This window comes from Oncorhynchus kisutch, unplaced genomic scaffold, assembly GCF_002021735.2.
Source record: "Oncorhynchus kisutch isolate 150728-3 unplaced genomic scaffold, Okis_V2 Okis01b-Okis20b_hom, whole genome shotgun sequence".
Classification (NCBI taxonomy): Eukaryota; Metazoa; Chordata; class Actinopteri; order Salmoniformes; family Salmonidae; genus Oncorhynchus; species Oncorhynchus kisutch.
The window spans coordinates 11342175-11366319 of record NW_022261978.1 but is presented as its reverse complement, the minus strand read 5'-3'; the positions used below and the strand labels follow the sequence as shown (position 1 = coordinate 11366319).

The 24145-nt window shown below is 44.7% G+C and overlaps 5 non-coding genes and 1 pseudogene across 5 annotated transcripts; all 6 read left to right on the top strand.

The window, feature by feature from the left end:
* Positions 1 to 19325: 19325 nt before the first annotated feature.
* Positions 19326 to 19432, top strand: LOC116359064 (U6 spliceosomal RNA). The gene has a single exon (XR_004206608.1). It is a non-coding gene; the product is annotated as a U6 spliceosomal RNA (small nuclear RNA).
* An 846-nt stretch (positions 19433 to 20278) lies between these two features.
* On the top strand, positions 20279 to 20385 carry LOC116359063 (U6 spliceosomal RNA). Its single transcript, XR_004206607.1, has one exon. It is a non-coding gene; the product is annotated as a U6 spliceosomal RNA (small nuclear RNA).
* An 841-nt stretch (positions 20386 to 21226) lies between these two features.
* Positions 21227 to 21334, top strand: LOC116359066 (U6 spliceosomal RNA). The gene has a single exon (XR_004206610.1). It is a non-coding gene; the product is annotated as a U6 spliceosomal RNA (small nuclear RNA).
* An 842-nt stretch (positions 21335 to 22176) lies between these two features.
* LOC116359065 (U6 spliceosomal RNA) lies at positions 22177 to 22283 on the top strand. Its single transcript, XR_004206609.1, has one exon. It is a non-coding gene; the product is annotated as a U6 spliceosomal RNA (small nuclear RNA).
* Positions 22284 to 23126: 843 nt separating this feature from the next.
* LOC116359062 (U6 spliceosomal RNA) lies at positions 23127 to 23233 on the top strand. Its single transcript, XR_004206606.1, has one exon. It is a non-coding gene; the product is annotated as a U6 spliceosomal RNA (small nuclear RNA).
* An 841-nt stretch (positions 23234 to 24074) lies between these two features.
* On the top strand, positions 24075 to 24145 carry LOC116359067 (uncharacterized; annotated as a pseudogene).

Genomic DNA, 24145 nt, shown 5'->3' with positions numbered 1-24145 from the left:
CAGACTGACTACTATCACTACTACCACATGGACAGACTGACTACTATCACTACTACCACATGGACAGACTGACTACTACCACATGGACAGACTGACTACTATCACTACTATCACATGGACAGACTGACTACAACTACATGGACAGACTGACTAGTACCACATGGACAGACTTCAATAGTGTGTTTGTGTGGGGAGCAGGCTGTTTATTTAGTCAGGCTGTTTATTTAGTCAGGCTGTTTATTTAGTCAGGCTGTTTATTTAGTCAGGCTGTTTATTTAGTCAGGCTGTTTATTTAGTCAGGCTGTTTATTTAGTCAGACAATGCCCACATTATTCTGATATATTTTAGAATGTTAATTATGTGAACGTCAATGCATAATACCATTTTGTAGGCAAATTATAACAATAAAAATTATTGTTAAAATGGTAATGCATATGTTTTTATCAGACTGACTACTATCACATTTTGGGGGGAGTTTTTATACTTATAGACTATTACAACAATTACACATAAAAGGTTGAAAATTACAATGAAGTGCTTGAAAAAAGCCCTTAAGTTCTTGAATTCAACTTGCCAATGTCTGCATGAATTCCTGCGACTTTGCTCAGCCAAATGAAAGATAAAATAATCTGCTATTTAAATTATTCAGTTTCCTGGCATTTAGTTAGATCTTGTCCCCCGGACAGTAAATCTCAGTCTGCCGCTGGCAAATGTACCTGAATGTTCAACCCTGTGTGTGCGGTGCGTGTAGGGTCTCTTTGTCTACCACTTCGTGTAGCCGTTAGCAATGCTTATGTCTTCGTGTAGCCGTTAGCGATGGTTATGTCTTCGGGTAGCCATTAGCGATGCTTATGTCTTCGGGTAGCCGTTAGCGATGCTTATGTCTTCGGGTAGCCGTTAGCGATGCTTATGTCTTCGGGTAGCCGTCAGCGATGCTTATGTCTTCGTGTAGCCGTTAGCGATGCTTATGTCTTCGTGTAGCCGTTAGCGATGGTTATGTCTTCGTGTAGCCGTTAGCGATGGTTATGTCTTCGGGTAGCCATTAGCGATGCTTATGTCTTCGGGTAGCCGTTAGCGATGCTTATGTCTTCGGGTAGCCGTTAGCGATGCTTATGTCTTCGGGTAGCCGTCAGCGATGCTTATGTCTTCGTGTAGCCGTTAGCGATGCTTATGTCTTCGTGTAGCCGTTAGCGATGCTTATGTCTTCGGGTAGCCGTTAGCGATGCTTATGTCTTCGTGTAGCCGTTAGCGATGCTTATGTCTTCGTGTAGCCGTTAGCGATGGTTATGTCTTCGTGTAGCCGTTAGCGATGCTTATGTCTTCGGGTAGCCGTTAGCGATGCTTATGTCTTCGTGTAGCCGTTAGCGATGCTTATGTCTTCGTGTAGCCGTTAGCGATGGTTATGTCTTTGTGTAGCCGTTAGCGATGCTTATGTCTTCGTGTAGCCGTTAGCGATGCTTATGTCTTCGTGTAACCGTTAGCGATGATAATGTCTTCGGGTAGCCATTAGCGATGATAATGTCTTCGTGTAGCCGTTAGCGATGCTTATGTCTTCGGGTAGCCGTTAGCGATGCTTATGTCTTCGGGTAGCCGTTAGCGATGCTTATGTCTTCGGGTAGCCGTCAGCGATGCTTATGTCTTCGTGTAGCCGTTAGCGATGCTTATGTCTTCGTGTAGCCGTTAGCGATGGTTATGTCTTCGGGTAGCCGTTAGCGATGGTTATGTCTTCGGGTAGCCGTTAGTGTTGCTTATGTCTTCGTGTAGCCGTTAGCGATGGTTATGTCTTCGCGTAGCCGTTAGCGATGCTTATGTCTTCGTGTAGCCGTTAGCGATGGTTATGTCTTCGGGTAGCCGTTAGTGTTGCTTATGTCTTCGTGTAGCCGTTAGCGATGCTTATGTCTTCGTGTAGCCGTTAGCGATGCTTATGTCTTCGTGTAGCCGTTAGCGATGGTTATGTCTTCGGGTAGCCGTTAGTGTTGCTTATGTCTTCGTGTAGCCGTTAGCGATGGTTATGTCTTCGGGTAGCCGTTAGCGATGCTTATGTCTTCGTGTAGCCGTTAGCGATGGTTATGTCTTTGTGTAGCCGTTAGCGATGCTTATGTCTTCGTGTAGCCGTTAGCGATGCTTATGTCTTCGTGTAACCGTTAGCGATGATAATGTCTTCGGGTAGCCATTAGCGATGATAATGTCTTCGTGTAGCCGTTAGCGATGCTTATGTCTTCGGGTAGCCGTTAGCGATGCTTATGTCTTCGGGTAGCCGTTAGCGATGCTTATGTCTTCGGGTAGCCGTCAGCGATGCTTATGTCTTCGTGTAGCCGTTAGCGATGCTTATGTCTTCGTGTAGCCGTTAGCGATGGTTATGTCTTCGGGTAGCCGTTAGCGATGCTTATGTCTTCGTGTAGCCGTTAGCGATGCTTATGTCTTCGTGTAGCCGTTAGCGATGGTTATGTCTTCGTGTAGCCGTTAGCGATGCTTATGTCTTCGTGTAGCCGTTAGCGATGCTTATGTCTTCGTGTAGCCGTTAGCGATGCTTATGTCTTCGTGTAGCCGTTAGCGATGCTTATGTCTTCGTGTAGCTGTTAGCGATGGTTATGTCTTCGGGTAGCCGTTAGTGATGCTTATGTCTTCGTGTAGCCGTTAGCGATGGTTATGTCTTTGCGTAGTCGTTAGCGATGCTTATGTCTTCGTGTAGCCGTTAGCGATGGTTATGTCTTCGGGTAGCCGTTAGCGATGGTTATGTCTTCGTGTAGCCGTTAGCGATGGTTATGTCTTCGCGTAGCCGTTAGTGATGCTTATGTCTTCGTGTAGCCATTAGCGATGATAATGTCTTCGTGTAGCCGTTAGCGATGCTTATGTCTTCGGGTAGCCGTTAGCGATGCTTATGTCTTCGTGTAGCCGTTAGCGATGGTTATGTCTTCGTGTAGCCGTTAGCGATGCTTATGTCTTCGTGTAGCCGTTAGCGATGCTTATGTCTTCGTGTAACCGTTAGCGATGATAATGTCTTCGGGTAGCCATTAGCGATGATAATGTCTTCGTGTAGCCGTTAGCGATGCTTCAGGTAGACGGAAAGACAATTAAAAAGTATCCCATGCCTACCTGGCAGAATCGTGATTATTTGCATCAATGCATTGGCCATTTTGTTTAGAAAATTCCCCGTCACAACTGCGCTACAGAAACACTGCTAGACAAACAAGGCTGTCTGGCTGGTGCCACTTGAATTAAAGGGTAACTACACATTCAGGTTTTCCCAGATTTCCCCTGATGTGGTTTAAGTTGTTGTGGGAATTAGAACATTCAATTCTGTTTTTCTATTGAAAAGTTTTTGAGAGAAAGAAAAAATGGGGGAAAATCAGTCCTCCTCACGTTTTTGTTTTGTTGTCGTGGTATCTCTTTTCTTTGCTGTTACGGTAAATAAATCTAAATCAATGTAAGAACACAGGGGAATGTTCATTTAAAAGATTGCTAGTCATTATTAGCCTGGTTCTATTATGGGACACAGGCCAGGTCATTATAAATTATCACATTTAATTGAGGGAAACTGTATTTACTATCACTGTTGTGGTTGTCTCACCTAGCTACCTTAAGATGGATGCACTAACAAGTTGCTCTGGATAGTGACCATACTATTCCCTTAAAGCCACACAGTGTAAAATACATGGGTCATGTGAACAATGGAGCACATGCATCACATGCTAAGAGACAATGGAGCACATGCATCACATGCTAAGAGACAATGGAGCACATGCATCACATGCTAAGAGACAATGGAGCACATGCATCACATGCTAAGAACACTTGACTGTAAGTCTCTCTGGATAAGAGGGTCTGATAAATGACTAAAATGACAAATGTATGCTGAGATTTCATTCAGGTCTCCCTGTTTAACCACTCTGTTTGTATTTGGCAGAAGAGAGACCCGACTCAGAGAAACCAGAGACGTCTGAACCAGCGAGACGACACCACTGTTCCCAGTGTGGAAAGAGTTATACGCGTTTATGGAGCCTGAAAAACCACAAGAGAACACATGCAGGGAAGAAGCCTTATCACTGCTCTCAGTGTGGAAAGAGTTTTACCCGGTTAGGGAGCCTTGAAATACATAAAAGAATACACACAGGAGACAAGCCTTACCATTGCTTCCAGTGTGGAAAGAGATTTATCCAGTCAACACATCTGAACGAGCATAAGAGAATACACACAGGGGAAAAACCATTCCAATGCTCTCAGTGTGGAAGGACATTTTCCCGGTCAGGGGACCTGAAATCTCATGAAAGAATACACACAGGGGAAAAGCCCTACCACTGTTCCCATTGTAAAAGTAGTTTTAGCTGGTCAGGGCAACTGAACGAGCACGAGAGAACACATACCGGGGTGAAGCCTTACCACTGCTCCCAGTGTGGAAAGAGTTTTACAAGGTTGGGGTCCCTTAAATCACATAAGATATATATACACACACACAAGAGACAAGCCCTATAACTACTCCCAGTGTGAAAATAAGTATTTATCATTAGGGGACATTTAAAAAAGCAAACACTCTGTAGAGAGGCCTTTCCAATGCTCTCAGTGTGGAATGGGATCTGAAAGCGCATAAGAGAATACACACGAGAGAAGCCATTCCAATGCTTGCCGTGTGGGAAGAGTTATACCCGGTAAGGGAATTTAGAAACTTATGAGACACACATGTAATCAAAATGTAGATTTCCAACCTAAATAGACATACCCAAAAGTAACTTCTATTCATGTGTAATTACATTATTCTGACATGCTAAAACTTGGTATATTTGGAAAGAAGACATCTGGGAGATTATGTTGAAATTATCAGAAGATAGGAGTTACAATAGTTCACAAGATCAAGCACACACAAAATACTTTTATTTTTTTTATTTTGGCCCCTGCTCAAGTTCAGAATACACAAGATCAAGCACACACAAAATACATTTTTTTATTTTTTATTTTGGCCCCTGCTCAAAAGATCAATGGAGGGCATTACCTCACCAGTTCTCCTATTACTATGATGTGATTAGCCCAGTTGGTGTTGTAATGTCCATGGGAGGAATTATGGTGTGTTATTTTTCTATCATTGTAAATTGTGAGAGATTGAGCTGACATTTATTATTTCATATATATTGTTAATTGGATTTATATTGAAATAATGCTCTCTTTCATCCTGTTTCCCTCTGTACACAGACCACTTGTATACTCTGGTTCATCATTAAAACTCCTACTGTTAGACTGAGCTTCTGTGCCTGTTATCACTCTTTGACCGGGTGCTCAAAAACCTCTATAAGCACATGGCTACTTAAAAACCTCTTAAGGATCGCCCCCTTTTGTTTTTTCAATTTTCGCCTAAAATGACATACCCAAATCTAACTGCCTGCCTTCTTGGTACCATTTGAAAGGAAACACTTTGAAGTTTGTGGAAATGTGAAATGAAGGTAGGAGAATATAACACATTAGATCTGGTAAAAGATAATACAAAGAAAAAAAACAACTTTTTTGTACCATCTTTGAAATGCAAGAGAAAGGCCATTCCAGCCCATGTGCAATTTAGATATTGGCCACTAGATGGCAGCAGCGTACATGCACAGTTTTAGTCTGATCCAATGAACCATTGCATTTCTGTAAAAAAAAAAAATTGTATGAAGACTGCCAAAAATGTGCTTAGTTTGTTAATGAACTATTCATGTTCAAAACTGTGCACTCTCCTCAAACAATAGCATGGTATTCTTTCACTGTAACAGCTTCTGTAAATTAGACAGTGCAGTTAGATTAACAAGAATGACATGTCTATGTCCTGGGAAATGTTCTTGTTATTTACAACCTCATGCTAATCGCATTAGCCTATGTTAAATCAACCCACCAATCCTTAAGTTAATATGCATTTGCGCCTGGAGCATTTGACTGATTGGCGTTACACCATCAAGAGCAGTTTGAAGAAAGTGATTCTGGGCCACTGACCTGTGGACAGAAATGTTTATACTTGCACTATTCCTGCCTTATATTGTTTTACCTATGTGTTATAGCTACTGCTATAACAGCTATCTGAGCAGCTAACCGATCGCTGCAGCTGTACATAGTCCATCTGTAAATAGCCCACCCAATCTACCTACCTCATCCCCATACTGTTTTTATTTACTTTTCTGCTCTTTTGCACACCAGTATCTCTACTTGCACATCATCATCTGCTCATTTATCACTCCAGTGTTAATCTGCTAAATTGTAATTCTTCGCTACTATGGCCTATTTATTACCTACCTCCTCATGCCTTTTGCACACACTGTATATAGACTTTCTTTTTTTCTACTGCGTCATTAACTTGTTAATTGTGTTATTGGCTTGTTTATTGTTTATTCCATGTTTATTCCATGTGTAACTCTGTGTTCTTGTCTGTGTCACACTGCTGTGCTTTATCTTGGCCAGGTCGCAGTTGTAATTGAGAACTTGTTCTCAACTGGCCTACCTGGTTAAATAAAGGTGTTCTCAACTGGCCTACCTGGTTAAATAAAGGTGTTCTCAACTAGCCTACCTGGTTAAATAAAGGTGTTCTCAACTGGCCTACCTGGTTAAATAAAGGTGTTCTCAACTGGCCTACCTAGTTAAATAAAGGTGAAATAAATAAAAACATTTAGCTCTACCAAGAAGTTACTGGATGATAAATCATGGTTGCTTTGTATTTGTATAGTTGAATGTTTATAATTTAACATCAAGTCATTTATATATATTTGTATATTTGAATGTCTATCTCTTTTTCTTAACAGGTGCATCACGATTCTGTCTGTCTGTCTGTCTGTCTGTCTGTCTGTCTGTCTGTCTGTCTGTCTTTGCTATACAGTCATTTTATTGAACTATGTAAATAAAATGTTCACGTGCTCATAAAACGTGCATGTTGTTTGGGACCGACACATAAAACGTGCATGTTGTTTGGGACCGACACATAAAACGTGCATGTTGTTTGGGACCGACACATAAAACGTGCATGTTGTTTGGGACCGACACATAAAACGTGCATGTTGTTTGGGACCGACACATAAAACGTGCATGTTGTTTGGGACCGACACATAAAACGTGCATGCATAAAACGTGCATGTTGTTGGACCGACACATAAAACGTGCATGTTGTTTGGGACCGACACATAAAAACGTGCATGTTGTTGGGACCGACACATAAAACGTGCATGTTGTTTGGGACCGACACATAAAACGTGCATGTTGTTTGGGACCGACACATAAAACGTGCATGTTGTTTGGGACCGACACATAAAACGTGCATGTTGTTTGGGACCGACACATAAACGTGCATGTTGTTTGGGACCGACACATAAAACGTGATGTTGTTTGGGACCGACACATAAAACGTGCATGTTGTTTGGGACCGACACATAAAACGTGCATGTTGTTTGGGACCGACACATAAACGTGCATGTTGTTTGGGACCGACACATAAAACGTGCATGTTGTTTGGGACCGACACATAAAACGTGCATGTTGTTTGGGACCGACACATAAAACGTGCATGTTGTTTGGGACCGACACATAAAACGTGCATGTTGTTTGGGACCGACACATAAAACGTGCATGTTGTTTGGGACCGACACATAAAACGTGCATGTTGTTTGGGACCGACACATAAAACGTGCATGTTGTTTGGGACCGACACATAAAAACGTGCATGTTGTTTGGGACCGACACATAAAACGTGCATGTTGTTTGGGACCGACACATAAAACGTGCATGTTGTTTGGGACCGACACATAAACGTGCATGTTGTTTGGGACCGACACATTAAACGTGCATGTTGTTTGGGACGACACATAAAACGTGCATGTTGTTTGGGACCGACACATAAAACGTGTTGTTGTTTGGGACCGACACATAAAACGTGCATGTTGTTTGGGACCGACACATAAAACGTGTTGTTGTTTGGGACCGACACATAAAACGTGTTTGTTGTTTGGGACCGACACATAAAACGTGCATGTTGTTTGGGACCGACACATAAAACGTGTTGTTGTTTGGGACCGACACATAAACGTGTGTTGTTTGGGACCGACACATAAAACGTGCATGTTGTTTGGGACCGACACATAAAACGTGCATGTTGTTTGGGACCGACACATAAAACGTGCATGTTGTTTGGGACCGACACATAAACGTGCATGTTGTTTGGGACCGACACATAAAACGTGCATGTTGTTTGGGACCGACACATAAAACGTGCATGTTGTTTGGGACCGACACATAAAACGTGCATGTTGTTGGGACCGACACATAAACGTGCATGTTGTTTGGGACCGACACATAAAACGTGCATGTTGTTTGGGACCGACACATAAAACGTGCATGTTGTTTGGGACCGACACATAAAACGTGCATGTTGTTTGGGACGACACATAAAACGTGCTTGTTGTGGGACCGACACATAAAACGTGCATGTTGTTGGGACCGACACATAAAACGTGCAATGTTGTTTGGGACCGACACATAAAACGTGGGTCAATTGTTGTTTGGGACCGACACATAAACGTGCATGTTGTTTGGGACCGACACATAAAACGTGCATGTTGTTTGGGACCGACACATAAAACGTGCATGTTGTTTGGGACCGACACATAAAACGTGCATGTTGTTTGGGACCGACACATAAAACGTGCAATGTTGTTTGGGACCGACACATAAACGTGCATGTTGTTTGGGACCGACACATAAAACGTGCATGTTGTTTGGGACCGACACATAAAACGTGCATGTTGTTTGGGACCGACACATAAAACGTGCATGTTGTTTGGGACCGACACATAAAACGTGCATGTTGTTTGGGACCGACACATAAAACGTGCATGTTGTTTGGGACCGACACATAAAACGTGCATGTTGTTTGGGACCGACACATAAAACGTGCATGTTGTTTGGGACCGACACATAAAACGTGCATGTTGTTTGGGACCGACACATAAAACGTGCATGTTGTTTGGGACCGACACATAAAACGTGCATGTTGTTTGGGACCGACACATAAAACGTGCATGTTGTTTGGGACCGACACATAAAACGTGCATGTTGTTTGGGACCGACACATAAAAACGTGCATGTTGTTTGGGACCGACACATAAAACGTGCATGTTGTTTGGGACCGACACATAAAACGTGCATGTTGTTTGGGACCGACACATAAAACGTGCATGTGTTTGGGACCGACACATAAAAACGTGCATGTTGTTTGGGACCGACACATAAACGTGCATGTTGTTTGGGACCGACACATAAAACGTGCATGTTGTTTGGACCGACACATAAAACGTTGCATGTTGTTTGGGACCGACCACATAAAACGTGCATGTTGTTTGGGGACCGACACATAAAACGTGCATGTTGTTTGGGACCGACACATAAAACGTGCATGTTGTTTGGGGACCGACACATAAAACGTGCATGTTGTTTGGGACCGACACATAAAACGTGCATGTTGCTTTGGGACCGACACATAAAACGTGCATGTTGTTTGGGACCGACACATAAAACGTGCATGTTGTTTGGGACCGACACATAAAACGTGCATGTTGTTTGGGACCGACACATAAAACGTGCATGTTGTTTGGGACCGACACATAAAACGTGCATGTTGTTTGGGACCGACACATAAAACGTGCATGTTGTTTGGGACCGACACATAAAACGTGCATGTTGTTTGGGACCGACACATAAAACGTGCATGTTGTTTGGGACCGACACATAAAACGTGCATGTTGTTTGGGACCGACACATAAAACGTGCATGTTGTTTGGGACCGACACATAAAACGTGCATGTTGTTTGGGACCGACACATAAAACGTGCATGTTGTTTGGGACCGACACATAAACGTGCATGTTGTTTGGGACCGACACATAAAACGTGCATGTTGTTTGGGACCGACACATAAAACGTGCATGTTGTTTGGGACCGACACATAAAACGTGCATGTTGTTTGGGACCGACACATAAAACGTGCATGTTGTTTGGGACCGACACATAAAACGTGCATGTTGTTTGGGACCGACACATAAAACGTGCATGTTGTTTGGGACCGACACATAAAACGTGTTGTTGTTTGGGACCGACACATAAAACGTGCATGTTGTTTGGGACCGACACATAAAACGTGCATGTTGTTTGGGACCGACACATAAAACGTGTTGTTGTTTGGGACCGACACATAAAACGTGCATGTTGTTTGGGACCGACACATAAAACGTGCATGTTGTTTGGGACCGACACATAAAACGTGCATGTTGTTTGGGACCGACACATAAAACGTGCATGTTGTTTGGGACCGACACATAAAACGTGCATGTTGTTTGGGACCGACACATAAAACGTGCATGTTGTTTGGGACCGACACATAAAACGTGCATGTTGTTTGGGACCGACACATAAAACGTGCATGTTGTTTGGGACCGACACATAAAACGTGCATGTTGTTTGGGACCGACACATAAAACGTGCATGTTGTTTGGGACCGACACATAAAACGTGCATGTTGTTTGGGACCGACACATAAAACGTGCATGTTGTTTGGGACCGACACATAAAACGTGCATGTTGTTTGGGACCGACACATAAAACGTGCATGTTGTTTGGGACCGACACATAAAACGTGCATGTTGTTTGGGACCGACACATAAAACGTGCATGTTGTTTGGGACCGACACATAAAACGTGCATGTTGTTTGGGACCGACACATAAAACGTGTTGTTGTTTGGGACCGACACATAAAACGTGCATGTTGTTTGGGACCGACACATAAAACGTGCATGTTGTTTGGGACCGACACATAAAACGTGCATGTTGTTTGGGACCGACACATAAAACGTGCATGTTGTTTGGGACCGACACATAAAACGTGCATGTTGTTTGGGACCGACACATAAAACGTGCATGTTGTTTGGGACCGACACATAAAACGTGCATGTTGTTTGGGACCGACACATAAAACGTGTTGTTGTTTGGGACCGACACATAAAACGTGCATGTTGTTTGGGACCGACACATAAAACGTGCATGTTGTTTGGGACCGACACATAAAACGTGCATGTTGTCTGGGACCGACACATAAAACGTGCATGTTGTTTGGGACCGACACATAAAACGTGCATGTTGTTTGGGACCGACACATAAAACGTGCATGTTGTTTGGGACCGACACATAAAACGTGCATGTTGTTTGGGACCGACACATAAAACGTGCATGTTGTTTGGGACCGACACATAAAACGTGCATGTTGTTTGGGACCGACACATAAAACGTGCATGTTGTTTGGGACCGACGTTAGTCTGGTGTCTCGCCTCAGACCTGCCTACCATGGGTTACCCTACCAGTAGTCTGATAGACTACAGACAATATAGCTCTGAGGGTCCTCAACACTACCATGGGTTACCCTACCAGTAGTCTGATAGACTACAGACAATATCGCTCTGAGGGTCCTCAACACTACCATGGGTTACCCTACCAGTAGTCTGATAGACTACAGACAATATCCCTCTGAGGGTCGTCAACACTACCATGGGTTACCCTACCAGTAGTCTGATAGACTACAGACAATATAGCTCTGAGGGTCCTCAACACTACCATGGGTTACCCTACCAGTAGTCTGATAGACTACAGACAATATCGCTCTGAGGGTCCTCAACACTACCATGGGTTACCCTACCAGTAGTCTGATAGACTACAGACAATATAGCTCTGAGGGTCCTCAACACTACCATGGGTTACCCTACCAGTAGTCTGATAGACCACAGACAATATCGCTCTGAGGGTCCTCAACACTACCATGGGTTACCCTACCAGTAGTCTGATAGACCACAGACAATATCGCTCTGAGGGTTCTCAACACTACCATGGGTTACCCTACCAGTAGTCTGATAGACCACAGACAATATCGCTCTGAGGGTCCTCAACACTACCATGGGTTACCCTACCAGTAGTCTGATAGACCACAGACAATATCGCTCTGAGGGTTCTCAACACTACCATGGGTTACCCTACCAGTAGTCTGATAGACCACAGACAATATCGCTCTGAGGGTCCTCAACACTACCATGGGTTACCCTACCAGTAGTCTGATAGACCACAGACAATATCGCTCTGAGGGTCCTCAACACTACCATGGGTTACCCTACCAGTAGTCTGATAGACCACAGACAATATCGCTCTGAGGGTTCTCAACACTACCATGGGTTACCCTACCAGTAGTCTGATAGACCACAGACAATATCGCTCTGAGGGTCCTCAACACTACCATGGGTTACCCTACCAGTAGTCTGATAGACCACAGACAATATCGCTCTGAGGGTTCTCAACACTACCATGGGTTACCCTACCAGTAGTCTGATAGACCACAGACAATATCGCTCTGAGGGTTCTCAACACTACCATGGGTTACCCTACCAGTAGTCTTATAGACTACAGACAATATAGCTCTGAGGGTCCTCAACACTACCATGGGTTACCCTACCAGTAGTCTTATAGACCACAGACAATATCGCTCCACCAAACGGCTGGTACCCGGCCAATTTGCAGGGCCCGAGTTGAGTCCGAGAAGGCAACTGAAACAGAGGAGATAAATAATTATAGAATATTGAAAAATGATAGCCATCGCCTAACCTTCATATGCATTTAATGTAGAGGCGGGAAAATAAAATAGTAAGGTGGAGGACATGAACACTAACAACATACCGTTGGAGAGAGTCTTTTCCAAGGATAATGGACGACTTCCCCTTCGTTGTTTTGAACCGCCCCTGAACGATCCTCTCCTGGTGTCGGGCAGGGTAGATCAAGCGCTGTTTGTCGAAGTCTGGCAGCACCAGCCACAGTGCCACCAGACCGTCTACCCTGCGGTCCGACAACCCCTGACAGTTCCTCACCCCCACCAAGGCCCTGGCAAGCCTGCGGACATGCTGGTAGCCTGGCATTGCATCAGGGCCTTTAGTCTCCTCCTGAAGATAAAGAGATAATGTCCTACATTTAGGGGTAACACTTAAGATGTTTCTACAAAGGAAATAGATGTTATTTTACATTGTGTAACTAACAGAAAATCACACTGATGGATTCTTTTAAAATGAAACTCTTGTGTTGTGAGCTTTCTAAAATGTTTGCACTCAGCCGATGGCATCCTTGTTATTAAACACCCCAAACTTGTCTTGAGTTTGTCTCAATTCCTTATTTAAAAGAGGTTGCAATAGCATGTATTTTTTTACCAACACAAAAGGTCAAGTATAATTACCTCTGAATCAGAGGAGTGGTCAGGGTGAGGAGAACTGTGTCGACCAGGGGCCTCAGGAGAGGTTCCGTCTTCATGGGCGGTGGGACTGGATGGCCCAGACCTGGGTGCGTCAGCGGGTTCCCCTGACAGAGGTGCCGCTGAGCTGGAGGACAGGGCGCTCATACAAGGGACATGAGGGATGTGGACTGTCGGGTCTACATCCTCCTCCTGAAAGCCTCCTCGTCGAGCTGCTCGACGGCGGCTGCCTCTTTCGGAAGGTCAGGGTCCCCGCTGACATCCTGCAGCACTCTGCCAGTCTGCGAGTACAGGTACTCCACTCCGAGGAGTTCCCCTATGAAATAAAAAAAATTAAAAGCAGAGTAGAGAAGTGTTAATGGGATGTAATTAATGCAACTGATGTAAATGTTCATTCTCTTACTTTGACTTACCTGTGTACTCGCTAGGCTTGGAGTCGTCCTTACCTGTGTACTCGCTAGGCTTGGAGTCGTCCTTACCTGTGTACTCGCTAGGCTTGGAGTCGTCCTTACCTGTGTACTCGCTAGGCTTGGTGTAGTCCTTAATCTGTTCCTTGCCAAGCACCCTTTGGCTGCTAAGTTTAAGGATGTGCTGCAGGTGGCCACTGTAACAGAGCAGGGGCTGCCTGTTCTTTCCCTCCACTGCTGCCTGCGCACGGTCCTCGTTCCACCTCACCAGTCCATCCAACAGGAATGCCTGGAAATGCATTGCATTTGCCCTGGTACCTGAGAGAACAATGCATGATTAGGGTGGGAGAGCTGTTGCTGTTAACATTAAACATTAAGCTCCACAATGACAATTACCTGGGATGAACCGGTTGAGGTGGAGATGGAATGACGAAACCTCTGCCTCGGTGAGGCCGACCATCCCGTGCTTCCCCTCCAGCTCAGACCTCTTGGCCTCCAGCAGTCGGCAGACATCGCCTGCATCCCACTCAAAGATGCAGGCTGACAGCTGCCGCATGAAGGGACCGTAGAGCTGGTGGCTCTCAGTGGTGACACCTGACGCGAACCGCCGCATCAGGTGCCAGATGTCCAGCCGAACCACCAGCTGGTCCCAGTCATTGTACATGGCAGCTGTCTTTGATCCGCCGAAGCTGGAGCAGCAGTCTCGGTCCACGTACATGAGCTGGGGGGGCGCCACCCCGGCGAGCCGGTACCGTTCCATGAGACCAGCCGCCATGGGGAGCAGGCCCTCGCTCTCACCGGCAGTGAGGACACTGACGAGGACCTGCCCATGCTCGTTACCGACGTTGGTAACCCAGGCGGCTGTGTCTGCAGCGGTACCCGCAAGCTTTTTAGTCACCTGGAGACAAATACACAAAGACAGAAAGGTAAAGACATTATTTAAATATAGATATAAAAAAATCAGACATGACTCATCTTCACATTTTTAAGTGAAAACTCACCTTCTTGGTAGAGTCCATCTTTAAGATGGACCCAAAGACGGAGGTGACCCTGGCCTTCACCTCGTCCAGCCGCGATAGCACGTCATGGCTGTAGACTGTCAGAAGCCAGACGGGTGAGGGCACCGGGGGCATCTCCGGTGGATCAGTGAACTGCCGCCCAATGTCTAAAGCCAGAAACTGCTTGCACTCGTACCGTATACAACTCCGCATCCAGGACTCGCTGTGACTTTCACACAGCTTGCTGTAGGTCTGTGACGCACTGTTCCCCAAAGTGCGCGACCTCAGCATCCTCACAACCCGCAGGTCACAGAACAGCCTAGAGAGAGAGAGAGAGAGAGAAAGCATATGAATGACATGCATTCATTTAACTTCATTACTAACTAACAAAACCTTGTGAACTTACTTGTATGTCAATATTGCTGGAAACTGGCAGCGATGCCGAGAGTCCAGCTGACTGACAAGGTCCTGTGACCACCCCGCGACCTTCTTCTTACACCTGCCGCATTCCAGGTACTCAGTGGCCATGAGATACCAGCGGTCGATGTCCAAGACCCTCCGGATGGTCTTGTAGAGCCCAGCCTTGCACAGTGTGCCTCTGCACCCAGACTGGGGACATGCCAGCTTGTATGTCCATATACATACGGGCACCCAAAGGAACAGCTGACATGTGAAGAAGGGGTCGGGGGGATGCGGGCGGATGATTGTAGATCGGCCGCGGTTGGGGAGGGTTCCACCACGTGACCAGGTCAGTGGTGAGTGTCGACTTCCCAAAGCTGTTCCTGGTGAACAGCGTGCGGCCGATCCACTGCTGCTGCTCCTTGGTGAGAGATGAACGCCAACTCTCTGGAAGCAGCAGCTGAGTGAGAGGAGAGAGTGATGGGGGAGAAGGGATGGTAATGTTTCAGAGAAACGGACAGGGAGAGAGTATGCAGGAGACAAGACAACTGTGTCCAATGTTTAATATCTTAACAATGTGGAGTAATTACAGTTGATGAATTTACCTCAGCACTTTCTGAGGCGGGCCTTGGAGGCAGGAAGGACTGCCGGGGCAAATCCTCCTCTTCGCTCCTCCCTAGTAGGGCAGGAGCAGGCGCCGGGTCAGGAACCGGGGCAGGGACCGGGGCTCGGTCATTTGGAGGCAGAGGCCGAGGGAGCGATGGGTGGAGCTGTAGGGCTACGGCTTTTGCAGTGACACAGAAATAAATAGGTTAAATTAATGAATAAATGCTTGCATAAATGAACAGACATATTACAAATGTAGATAACAGTGATTAAGTTAATAGCCCAATTCCAACATGCCCAGATGAATATCAATCAGTGATAGGATGTAACAAAATAATTAAATGAGTGTTGGTCAAGTTTGAGTGTAAAACTTACACTTATTAAAATGGAAAATAGAAAGTCATGATTACGTGACATACAGGATGACAGCTACATGCAGGATGACAGCCACATACAGGATGACAGCTACATACAGGATGACAGCTACATGCAGGATGACAGCCACATACAGGATGACAGCTACAGTGGCAAGGGAAGATATTTAACAGTGCATACATGCAGTGACTCTCCTCTAAAACCCAGATGACTCTTACCAATACATTTCCTTGGGCTGATGATAGGGAAAAATATTTAAAATACTTTAATACATGTCAGCAAACACTTGAACTGAATAATTATCAAATGTCCAATTAATAGTGATGTAAAAACATACATGTGTCTATGTCAGCAGCTGCTTTGACCAGCTCTGCGTCTGATAGATCTGTTGGCGGCAGTGCTGGTCGAGGGAAAGACACCCCTATTTCACGTGGAGAGAGAAAGGATTGTGAGCTACACAGCTTATCAAAACATGTTTATTTTTTATCTTACATGTGAAAATAGACACTCACCTTGAATTGCAGGCTGAGAAGCAATGAGTTTCTTCATCTTCGCCTGCAGTTCACCTGGGGCGAGAGAGCGCCTCGAAAGGAACGCAGAGATCGCAGGACCAAGAGGCCTTTGAAATCAAAACAGCAAATATGTCACCATTTCCAACTGTGTGGAACAAGTAGAATTATATTTTCCTTTAAGATATGTAACACTTACGTAGCCACACTCTTGGGCCGGGCGTTACTGGCGGGGATGGTGCTGGCTGGGCGGGCCTGGCCACAGCAGCTACCCCCTCCCTGTCTCTGCGCTGAATGTAATCAATCAAGGCGGCCATCGCACTCCCAGGACAACGGGGTGTCTGCATCCTCATGCTCCTGACATATCTGTGTGAGACACAGCAGAGGGAACGTTTCCGATGTAAAATGTTGCATAAAAAACACTGACATGAACATAGAAAACACAAAAGACGCTCGCCCCTTACTTTATCCTGTCTGCACCCGTAGCCTCATACAGGTCCTGCAGCGTGTCCCACTTGTACTTCCCAATGCCGACAAGGGCCTTGCCCTCCTGGCCTGAAATCAGCACAGGAACCAATTAACTGTCAGAGCAAAAGAGTTCCATCTTACATACAATGAGGAAGGAGAATCAAACAAACTCACCTGGCTGTGAGGACAGGACTTTAGCTTCCTCGTGTGCCCGGTTGAACCTGACCATCTCAGCGAAGGCCGGATAGGCGCACGAGTAGCGAGTCAAGGCGTCCTTGTTGGCCATCAGGGGATGCTGGGAAACACTGCGCTCTCGCTCCCTCTCCTTCTGATGCACCGTTACCAGGTGCACCATATAGCCAGGTGCGTCATTCTCCATCATCCACTTGAAGGTCTGACCCCGGTACTTGCCGAACTGAACCGTGCACCGGCTCAGGACGACCATCTCTGCACCGGGGTCACCTCCCTCGGAGACGACACGGGCTCGAGCCTCTGCTTCCACTTCCTCCCACTTCTTAGCCCTCACAGGAGGGCCCTGGGCACCAGAAGCAGGGGGGCCGTCAGCGGCCACTTTAACTGCCTGCGGTGTGGCCTTGAGGACCAACTCCTGTGAGGGTGTGAACCGGAAACTAGGATTTTCCATCTTAGGAGACAAGAAGAATAGTGACAGCATAACCGTATTAGATACACATAAAGAACTTACTTCATTCAACTACTTCAAACGCCATCAAAAAAATGAAGGAAAATAGACAATTAAATAGTATAGAATTCCAAGTTTGAGTTGATATAGATGTTAGCTAAGGTTTTACAGTAGCTAGCGATCTACAGATGTTGTTAAATTACACAGTTTGGGTAGCTCCTGTAGTCAAACAATTCGGTTGGCTAGACGTGTTAATGTCATATTTCATCACATTTATAGTCCTTGATGTGGATTTCTTTGCAAATTAAGCGAAATTACCACAGATACTCACCGGGTAGGTATGATCAGAGCTACAGTAGCTAGCGATCTACAGACGTTGTTAAATTACACAGTTCGGGTAGCCTCTGTAGTAAAAAAATGCGGTTGGCTAGAGGTGTTAATGTCATATTTAATCACATTTATAGTCCTTGATGTGAATTTCTTTGCAAATTAAGCGAAATTACCACAGATACTCACCGGGTAGGTATGATCAAAACAATGGCTGACGGAAAATATTTTTGGGGTGGTCAAGTTACATGGTCAAGTTACGTTCCAGGACTTTCGGAGATTGATGATTGGCTGAAAAACATTTGAAACAAGCTAGACTTTTCATTGGTGGGTTTTTGCTCTCTTTCTCCAATTTGAAACAAGCTAATGCTCTGATTGGAGGAGGGTATTTGGAACATTTGAAACATTTGAAACAGAGAAGAACGCGCTGAGAATAGCGAAAGGATGACACGCAAATCCGTGAAGCGCTCCTTATTTTCCTCACACGTCGAGAAATTGGAACCAAACAGAGAAGATTGGGCGGTAGTGACCCGGGGAGAATAAATGGTCCATTCCCCTCAGTCTAGTCTAAGGAGGAGGGGAAATGCTGGATGAGAGAAGAAGCTCAGTCTACAGTAGAATGACAGGAACATTTGTGAAGCCTTCCTTATTTTGAAATGGGGAGTGAGACAAGGTTGCAGCCTGAGACCAACTTTATTCAACATGTAGACAAATAATTGGCGAGTTAGGCACGGTCGCAGTCTGACTTCAACTTTATTCAAAGTTTAGAAATGAATTGGGGAGTGAGACAAGGTTGCACTCCGAGTCCAACTTTATTCAATATCTACAAATGAATTGGAGAGAGACTTGGGTTCAATTTTAGTCCAGTTGTATTAAACACAACAAACTTGAATGTCACAACATTTTAAACAGACATCAAAGTCAGACTCAGACTCTCTCTCCCTCTACTAATTGGGGAGTTAGTTATAAGTATCCTTGGCCAGGCCATGTTGCAGAAAACGGGGGAAGGGTGGGAAGTGGTCGGGGCAGGGGGACAAAGACTTGGGGAGGAGCAACTAAAAGCAGCAGGTGAGGGAGGGGTTACAGACCAAGAGTCCTGAATCAGTAAAGGCTTTGTTTTTAAACTATATTTTAGTCTAAGATCAATCTTTAAAAAATCTCAAGTCAATTCTATTTCAAGTTCTACATCTCCAAATAAAGTTGAAACATCACAGCAATATTCTAGGGGTGGTTTTTGAGGGTCTGAACTCTGTTTGACCCCAACCATGACCAGAACCTTCAGAGGGGTTGTGATCTATATATGAGGGCCTCTCATAACTTTGTATTGTGCTCGCTTTGGCAGCACATATACTAAAATTGGATCGATACAGAGAAGATTAGCATGGCCCCTGCGAAAGGATGACACGCAAATCCGTGAAGCGCTCCTTATTTTCCTCACACGTCGAGAAATTGGAACCAAACAGAGAAGATTGGGCGGTAGTGACCCGGGGAGAATAAATGGTCCATTCCCCTCAGTCTAGTCTAAGGAGGAGGGGAAATGCTGGATGAGAGAAGAAGCTCAGTCTACAGTAGAATGACAGGAACATTTGTGAAGCCTTCCTTATTTTGAAATGGGGAGTGAGACAAGGTTGCAGCCTGAGACCAACTTTATTCAACATGTAGACAAATAATTGGCGAGTTAGGCACGGTTGCAGTCTGAGTTCAACTTTATTCAAAGTTTAGAAATGAATTGGGGAGTGAGACAAGGTTGCACTCCGAGTCCAACTTTATTCAATATCTACAAATGAATTGGAGAGAGACTTGGGTTCAATTTTAGTCCAGTTGTATTAAACACAACAAACTTGAATGTCACAACATTTTAAACAGACATCAAAGTCAGACTCAGACTCTCTCTCCCTCTACTAATTGGGGAGTTAGTTATAAGTATCCTTGGCCAGGCCATGTTGCAGAAAACGGGGGAAGGGTGGGAAGTGGTCGGGGCAGGGGGACAAAGACTTGGGGAGGAGCAACTAAAAGCAGCAGGTGAGGGAGGGGTTACAGACCAAGAGTCCTGAATCATTAAAGGCTTTGTTTTTAAACTATATTTTAGTCTAAGATCAATCTTTAAAAAATCTCAAGTCAATTCTATTTCAAGTTCTACATCTCCAAATAAAGTTGAAACATCACAGCAATATTCTAGGGTGGTTTTTGAGGGTCTGAACTCTGTTTGACCCCAACCATGACCAGAACCTTCAGAGGGGTTGTGATCTATATATGAGGGCCTCTCATAACTTTGTATTGTGCTCGCTTTGGCAGCACATATACTAAAATTGGATCGATACAGAGAAGATTAGCATGGCCCCTGCGAAAGGATGACACGCAAATCCGTGAAGCGCTCCTTATTTTCCTCACACGTCGAGAAATTGGAACCAAACAGAGAAGATTGGGCGGTAGTGACCCGGGGAGAATAAATGGTCCATTCCCCTCAGTCTAGTCTAAGGAGGAGGGGAAATGCTGGATGAGAGAAGAAGCTCAGTCTATAGTAGAATGACAGAACATTTGTGAAGCCTTCCTTATTTTGAAATGGGGAGTGAGACAAGGTTGCAGCCTGAGACCAACTTTATTCAACATGTAGACAATAATTGGCGAGTTAGGCACGGTTGCAGTCTGAGTTCAACTTTATTCAAAGTTTAGAAATGAATTGGGGAGTGAGACAAGGTTGCACTCCGAGTCCAACTTATTCAATATTACAAATGAATTGGAGAGAGACTTGGGTTCAATTTTAGTCCAGTTGTATTAAACACAACAAACTTGAATGTCACAACATTTTAAACAGACATCAAAGTCAGACTCAGACTCTCTCTCCCTCTACTAATTGGGGAGTTAGTTATAAGTATCCTTGGCCAGGCCATGTTGCAGAAAACGGGGGAAGGGTGGGAAGTGGTCGGGGCAGAGGAACAAACACTTGGGGAGGAGCACTAAAAGCAGCAGGTGAGGGAGGGGTTACAGACCAAGAGTCCTGAATCATTAAAGGCTTTGTTTTTAACTATATTTTAGTCTAAGATCAATCTTTAAAAAATCTCAAGTCAATTCTATTTCAAGTTCTACATCTCCAAATAAAGTTGAAACATCACAGCAATATTCTAGGGGTGGTTTTTGAGGGTCTGAACTCTGTTTGACCCCAACCATGACCAGAACCTTCAGAGGGGTTGTGATCTATATATGAGGGCCTCTCATAACTTTGTATTGTGCTCGCTTTGGCAGCACATATACTAAAATTGGATCGATACAGAGAAGATTAGCATGGGCCCCTGCGAAAGGATGACACGCAAATCCGTGAAGCGCTCCTTATTTCCTCACACGTCGAGAAATTGGAACCAAACAGAGAAGATTGGGCGGTAGTGACCCGGGGAGAATAAATGGTCCATTCCCCTCAGTCTAGTCTAAGGAGGAGGGGAAATGCTGGATGAGAGAAGAAGCTCAGTCTACAGTGAATGACAGGAACATTTGTTGAAGCCTTCCTTATTTTGAAATGGGGAGAGTGAGACAAGGTTGCAGCCTGAGACCAACTTTATTCAACATGTAGACAAATAATTGGGAGTTAGGCACGGTTGCAGTCTGACTTCAACTTTATTCAAGTTTAGAAATGAATTGGGGAGTGAGACAAGGTTGCACTCCGAGTCCAACTTTATTCAATATCTACAAATGAATTGGAGAGAGACTTGGGTTCAATTTTAGTCCAGTTGTAATTAAACACAACAAACTTGAATGTCACAACATTTAAACAGACATCAAAGTCAGACTCAGACTCTCTCTCCCTCTACTAATTGGGGAGTTAGTTATAAGTATCCTTGGCCAGGCCATGTTGCAGAAAACGGGGAAGGGTGGGAAGTGGTCGGGGCAGGGGGACAAAGACTTGGGAGAGCAACTAAAAGCAGCAGGTGAGGGAGGGGTTACAGACCAAGAGTCCTGAATCAGTAAAGGCTTTGTTTTTAAACTATATTTTGTCTAAGATCAATCTTTAAAAAATCTCAAGTCAATTCTATTTCACGTTCTACATCTCAAATAAAGTTGAAACATCACAGCAATATTCTAGGGGTGGTTTTTGGAGGGTCTGAACTCTGTTTGACCCCAACCATGACCAGAACCTTCAGAGGGGTTGTGATCTATATATGAGGGCCTCTCATAACTTTGTATTGTGCTCGCTTTGGCAGCACATATACTAAAATTGGATCGATACAGAGAAGATTAGCATGGCCCCTGCGAAAGGATGACACGCAAATCCGTGAAGCGCTCCTTATTTTCCTCACACGTCGAGAAATTGGAACCAAACAGAGAAGATTGGGCGGTAGTGACCCGGGGAGAATAAATGGTCCATTCCCCTCAGTCTAGTCTAAGGAGGAGGGGAAATGCTGGATGAGAGAAGAAGCTCAGTCTACAGTAGAATGACAGAAATTTGTGAAGCCTTCCTTATTTTGAAATGGGGAGTGAGACAAGGTTGCAGCCTGAGACCAACTTTATTCAACATGTAGACAAATAATTGGCGAGTTAGGCACGGTTGCAGTCTGAGTTCAACTTTATTCAAAGTTTAGAAATGAATTGGGGAGTGAGACAAGGTTGCACTCCGAGTCCAACTTTATTCAATATCTACAAATGAATTGGAGAGAGACTTGGGTTCAATTTTAGTCCAGTTGTATTAAACACAACAAACTTGAATGTCACAACATTTTAAACAGACATCAAAGTCAGACTCAGACTCTCTCTCCCTCTACTAATTGGGGAGTTAGTTATAAGTATCCTTGGCCAGGCCATGTGCAGAAAACGGGGGGGGAAGGGTGGAAGTGGTCGGGGCAGGGGGACAAAGACTTGGGGAGGAGCAACTAAAAGCAGCAGGTGAGGGAGGGGTTACAGACCAAGAGTCCTGAATCATTAAGGCTTTGTTTTTAACTATATTTTAGTCTAAGATCAATCTTTAAAAAATCTCAAGTCAATTCTATTTCAAGTTCTACATCTCCAAATAAAGTTGAAACATCACAGCAATATTCTAGGGGTGGTTTTTGAGGGTCTGAACTCTGTTTGACCCAACCATGACCAGAACCTTCAGAGGGGTTGTGATCTATATATGAGGGCCTCTCATAACTTTGTATTGTGCTCGCTTTGGCAGCACATATACTAAAATTGGATCGATACAGAGAAGATTAGCATGGCCCCTGCGAAAGGATGACACGCAAATCCGTGAAGCGCTCCTTATTTTCCTCACACGTCGAGAATTGGAAACCAAACAGAGAAGATTGGGCGGTAGTGACCGGGGAGAATAAATGGTCCATTCCCCTCAGTCTAGTCTAAGGAGGAGGGGAGGAAATGCTGGATGAGAGAAGAAGCTCAGTCTACAGTAGAATGACAGGAACATTGTGAAGCCTTCCTTATTTTGAAATGGGGAGTGAGACAAGTTGCAGCCTGAGACCAACTTATTCAACATGTAGCACAATAATTGGCGAGTTAGGCACGGTTGCAGTCTGAGTTCAACTTTATTCAAAGTTTAGAAATGAATTGGGGGAGTGAGACAAGGTTGCACTCGAGTCCAACTTTATTCAATATCTACAAATGAATTGGAGAGAGACTTGGGTTCAATTTTAGTCCAGTTGTATTAACACAACAAACTTGAATGTCCCAACATTTTAAACAGACATCAAAGTCAGACTCAGACTCTCTTCCCTCTACTAATTGGGGAGTTAGTTATAAGTATCCTTGGCCAGGCCATGTTTGCAGAAAAGGGGGGAAGGGTGGGAAGTGGTCGGGGCAGGGGGGACAAAGACTTGGGGAGGAGCAACTAAAAAGCAGCAGAGTGAGGAGGGGTTACAGACCAAGAGTCCTGATCATTAAAGGCTTTGTTTTTAAATATATTTAGTCTAAGATCAATCTTTAAAAAATCTCAAGTCAATTCTATTTCAAGTTCTACATCTCCAAATAAAGTTGAAACATCACAGCAATATTCTAGGGGTGGTTTTTGAGGGTCTGAACTCTGTTTGACCCCACCATGACCAGAACCTTCAGAGGGGTTGTGATATTATATGAGGGCTCTCATAACTTTGGATTGTGCTCGCTTTGGCAGCACATATATAAAATGGGATCGAACAGAGAAGATTAGCATGGCCCCTGCGAAAGGA